Source organism: Lutra lutra, chromosome 8 (assembly GCF_902655055.1).
Source record: "Lutra lutra chromosome 8, mLutLut1.2, whole genome shotgun sequence".
Taxonomy (NCBI): Eukaryota; Metazoa; Chordata; class Mammalia; order Carnivora; family Mustelidae; genus Lutra; species Lutra lutra.
The window spans coordinates 91,243,654-91,249,653 of NC_062285.1; positions in this window are offsets into that span (position 1 = coordinate 91,243,654).

Here is a 6,000-nt window from a genome sequence, read left to right on the forward strand (position 1 = left end):
ACCAAGTTCCACCACGGTACCGCCAGGACCAGCAGTAGATTTGATTATATTTCCGGTTAAAAAAAGAAATAAAAACAATGCTCTATCGTGTTTTCTTTCCATTCGGTGATAAACTAGACGGTTCTGCAGAATCGTCACCCTTCGGGGAAGAAACACCTCGGGTCTCAGCTGGAGGAAGTGGTGCACCCACAGTAGCGATTTTTCTCTTCACAAGGGCGGCAGGGCGCAGGGGAGCAGGGGCAGGGGTGGGGGCGGACTGGCTGCGCATAGGCATCGGGTGCCCCCGGGTCCGACGCGCACCCCGGGCCCGCCCTACCGTGCGACCCGCTTGATTGCGGTGGCGCGCTGTGCAGCCGGGACTGGAGGAGGAGAGGAAGTGGACGGGGCTTGGGAGCTCTGCCCTTCAGGCGAGTTCCCGGGATCTCTGGGGCGCTGCGAGGACCCCTGCTGGCCTTCAGCTATCTTCCCCGTCTGGAGCTGGGGGCCCAGAAGCCCAGGCATCCCGACTGCCCCTGAGAGCAGCTGGGGGCTGGCCTGGTGAGACCATGGAGGCGCCTAGGAATCCCGGAGGGAGATACCCGCTCTGGATTCCCCCTAAAGAAAGCCACAGGTGATCTGGACAGGGCCGGTTTGGGTGAAGGGGTAAGAGAAAAAGCAAACACTTAGCCAAATGGGTTCAGGAGAGAATGGAAGGGATGTGAAGAGGGGCCTGTAGACATTCTTTTTAAGAGCTATGCACCAGAACAACTGGGAACTGTAATCAATACAATGCAGTCGTGATTAAAGCTGTTTATTTAACCCAAAACGATCCTTAGCTTTTCTAGACCCTGGTTTATGTTAACTTATTTAGGAATTAAACCAGTTAGCTAAAAACCATTTGTTTTATTCCTGGTCTCAGAGGACAGAGGCGGGACTGGACCATGGAAGTTTCTGCGTGGGTAGTAGGAACCGGAAAGGAGAGCCCCAAGGAGTAGCGCTGAAAGGCAGTAGAAAACCTGTGTGTAAAAGAATGAAACTCCACCATTCTCTTACATCATACACAAAGATGAACTTGAAATGGATAAAAGACCTCAACCTGAGGCAGGAATCCATCAGAATCCTAGAGGAGACCATAGGCAGTAACCTCTTCAATAATGGCCACAGCAACTTCTTTCATGATATGTCTCCAAAGGCAAAGGAAACAAAAGTGAAAATGAACTTTTGGGACTTCATCAAGATCAAAAGCACAGCAAAGGAAACAGTCAACAAAACAAAGAGGCAACCCACAGAATGGGAGAAGATATTCAGAAATGACACTACAGACAAAGGGCTGATATCCAAGATCTATAAAAAAAAAAAAAAAAAAAAACTCCTCAAACTCAACACACACAAAACAGATAATCACGTCAAAATATGGGCTGAAGACATGAACAGACACTTCTCCAATGAAGACATACAAATGACTAACAGACACATAAAAAAATGTTCATCATCACTAGCCATCAGAACCACATTGAGATACCACTTACACCAGTTAGAATGGCCAAAAATAACAAGACAGTAAACAAGTGTTGGAGAGGTTGTGGAGAAAAGGGAACTCTCTTACACTGTTGGTAGGAATGCAAGTTAGTGCAGCCACTTTGGAAAACATCGTGGAACTTCCTTAAGAAATTAAATATAGAGCTTCCCTATGCAATTGCACTACTGGGTATTTACCCCAAAGATACAGATGTAGTGAAAAGAAGGGCCATCTGTACCCCAATGTTTATAGCAGCAATGGCTACAGTCACCAAACTGTGGAAAGAACCAAGATGCCCTTCAACGGACAAATGGATAAAGAAGATGTGGTCCATATACACTATGAGGTATTATGCCTCCATCAGAAAGGATGAATACCCAACTTTCGTATCAACATGGTTGGGACTGGGAGAGATAATGCTGAGTGAAATAAGTCAAGCAGAGAGAGTCAATTATCATATGGTTTCACTTATTTGTGGAGCATAAGGAACAACATGGGGGACATGGGGAGATGGAGTGGGGAAGTGAGTTGGGGGAAATTTGACGGGGAGACAAACCATGAGAGACTGTGGACTCTGAGAAACAAACAGGTTTTTGGAGGGGAGGAGGGTGGGAGGTTAGGTGAGCCTGGTGTAGGTATTAAGCAGGGCATATATTGCATGGAGCACAGGGTGTGGTGCATAAACAATGAATTCTGGAACACTGAAAGTAAATTTTAAAAAATAAATAAAAGTTAAAATAAAATATGCTTACAAATAAAAAAAGAAAAGAAAAAAGAAAACCACAGAATGTTCTTCATGAGCTTTCCCAAGGCATACCATGCTGACAATCTTCTCATTATCTTATTTACATTTTGCCACCGCAGGCCTCTAGATCTCTACTCTGTTCATCAGAGAGGAAACCTTACCAGGAAACATACTAGTGGTGTTCACAGAAAAACAATGCCTGGCTGGCCAGCAGAATAATCTGTGAAGAAAGACATACTGCTGTAGTCATGACCCAGGATCCAAACAAAAAGATGAGGACTTGAACAGTCCCTGGCAATGTCCACAGTTCTTAGTTGGCTAATTAGGAAAGGAATTTTTTCTGCAATTGTATTTGTATGTTATTCCTTTGTGTGACATGACAAAAAAAACAATAATAACCTATTGTCAGAAGGGTGTTTTGAGTCATTCATTGAGCAATTCCTGGTTGCTTCATCTTTTGTTCCTGGGAAACATGACAAGTCCTTCTACCTACAGTACTTACACAAGAGGGTAAGCATGAGTCCACATTGAAGAGGTAAAGCCTGAGATGAAATTGAAGTCTTCACTTGAAAACACTTCAAGGTGGATTGGTGTGCAGGAAATGGAGGAGGGTTTTCTGAGTTGTGGATGCTATGTTTCTGTCACCTCTCTCATTGCTAGGGCAGACCTAAGCTGCTACTATTCTATAACAATGAAAGAAAATCTGAGAAAGTGAGTATAGAAGGGGTTTTTCAGGGAGAGAGAAATCAAGTGGTTTCCAAATAATCTCCTTTTCCAAATAACCCAACCCCTCATATTCCTCTCTTCCTGTCCCATATCTCCTTCCATAGAATTAAGTTTGTTCCTTTACATTTCTAGAAAATCCCATATATGCCAAAGGCTTTGTATCTCCATGGGTCAGTTAGATAGGGTTGTAATGAAGTATTATCTCCTAGGCATCATGGGGTGAATTAGGAGAATTGGTAAAGGATTTTTTCTTTCAGAAACTCGGAAAATCACTCAAATATACTATTGGAAATGCTGACAATTTAATTCTGCTTTTTTTTTTTTCAAGTTTAGGAGTATGACCTGCTCTTCACAGTGGGCCTTCTCTCTGAATGTCCTCAGTTCCATGACAAAGCATTGACCAGAACTTGGCTCTTAGCTATACCTGCAGGCAATTTTTACTGTCACCCTGTGTTGGTCAGGGCTCAACACCATCCCCAGTCACCATAACAAATCCTTCATTCCAAAGCACTAGCAGAACACATGTGTTACTGAAGATTTATAGGGAGATTCATTAAAGGAGAAGTTCACAGTGCATAGCCAACACCATTTAAAAAAATACATCATTTCTTATTTCTGTGTCATTTCTTATTTCCTTGAAAGCTGGGCAGACAGCTGATTTCCTTGATCTCACCCGTGCCCTATATATGTGTTACTCTAGGAGAATGACAACCCTTTTAGGGCATATGGCTCCTGAAGTTATCCTACCCAACAGCATGCTTTGAGGTCAGACTGACCGTGTAACTACTAAGAACCTTCCCCCTTATCTTTCTTTAGTCACGTGTTTATTGTCTGTAAATTCTATTCCATTCTTCTCAACCTACTGTCTTAAAGAGAGCATATGGAACAAAAGGAAATTTGTGCTAAGGATCCACTTTGACCATAGATTTTAATACCATACCATGATGATGAAGACTTCAAGAAGAATACATACATGGGGCTGTACACCTCCAAACTAAGGGACTCAAAGTGGTAAGTTTTTGTGTTAAATATGTCTGCTTTTTATTGCTTGTTTTTTTTTTTTCCTTCCCACTGTCATCCCTTGCTGCTCAGTCTCATGTTCATCTCTAGACATATTTTCATCCCTTCCTTCTCATCTATTATTGATAGCTTGTGAACTGGTCAGATAGTCAAACCCATTAGAATTGTGTGTAATATAACTACATAACTGATCTTGAATCAGGGTTCAAATGGGACATTCTTCTGAATATTACATATTGGCCTTATTTTAGTATATTGTTTCAGCAGACTTTTACATAAAGTATTTATGTCTCTACTTATTACTTTATGTATTTTATTTTAAATGCCATTATGGGACTTTTTCCACAGATAAAATTTAATTAAACAAATGTTTTAATTCTTGAATATTATATAGTCTTTAGTGACTAAATGCAGATTTCTTAATGTGTAAAAGCAGAGTCAAAGACAACCTGGGAATGATTCAGTCAATAGGGTTCTATCTTTCCCTATTACAAATAAGCCTGCAAGGTACATCACTACACAGGTACTTATTCTAAGAACTTTTGTCCAGTAGAAAAGTACAAGTAGGATTGCAAGCATATATATATTCTTCAACTTCAATTTTTCTTAAAAGTAATTTTAATAATGTATATTTTATTAAAAATGAGAATTATGGAAAATTATTAGTCATTGATTCCTCAAATATTGCCTCTTTTTTTTTTTATTTTACTGTTTGCTCCTAGACTTCTTATTAGATATGTTCTGGAAGATTCTCATTTTATCTTCTGAGTTTTTAAATCTCTTACATATTTTTAATCTTTTTATTATCCCCAGATTTAAATTCCATTACACTAATTATCCCTTCAGTTTAAGTTAATAAGTTGTACAATTCATTAAAAAAATACTATTATACTTTTCATTTCTAAAATTCCTATGTAGTTATGTAAAAAAAAAATTCTTGTTTTCATAGAGTCTTGTTTTTTCCTTATAATTTCCATCAATTTCTACTATACTGTTTCATGTCATTACTTAAACATGGTTTTGGGTTCTTCTCTTTGTAATCTTCGTGTTTGTTGCTTCTGTTGACTCTCCCAGGTGGTGTTTTTGGTTTTCTACTCTGAACTAGATACGTGTATGGATTTTCCCACATTGTGGAAGTGTCACTCCAGAATATTTTTTTTGAATTTGAGGTAAAATTGGCGTAATATAAAATTAACTCATTTAAAGTGAATAACTTGGTAACATTTAGTACACTCACAATATTGTGCAACCACCACTTCTATCTAGTTTCAAAATATTTTGATCATCCCAAGACAAGTCCCCATACCATTCAGCAGCTGCTCCCCACTCCTCATCACCACACATAGCCCCTTTCAACTAATCTGCATTTGTCTCTATATTGTCACCTCTTATGGATATTTCATGTACATGGAATCACACACCTTGTGATCTTTTTGTGTGGTTTCTTTCACTCATCATGTTTTCAAGGATTATCTGCATTGTAGCATATATCAATACTTCATTTTTTAAAAAAAGATTTTATTTATTTATTTATTTATTTATTTGAGAGAGAGAGAATGAATAGGTGGAGGGGCAGAGGGAGAGAGAATCTGAAGCAGACTCCATACTGAACACGGAACACAATGTGAGGCTCAGTCTCGCAAGGCTCAATCTCATGACCCTGAGATCACGACCTAAGGTACAACAAAGAGTCGGATGCTTAACTATCTGAATCATTCAGGTGCCCCAATACTTCATTTTTTATGTCTAAATAATATTCCAACTCCAAAAATAATTTCACATTTGTCTCTTCTTGTTACCACAGGGTTATTGATAGTTCAGTTTCATTTTTGGTTTGTGTCAGTTTCATGCCCCAGTGTAGCAAGAGCAAAAAGAGAACAAAACAGAAATACCAGAATCAAGAAGGGAAGCTCTGGCCATTTCTTCTTTTCTGCTGTAGACTCAAGTGGCTGTGTCCCCAAGTTCATGAAACCTGGAAAGGTGGTGCTGGTCCTTAAGTGGCTGTGTCAAG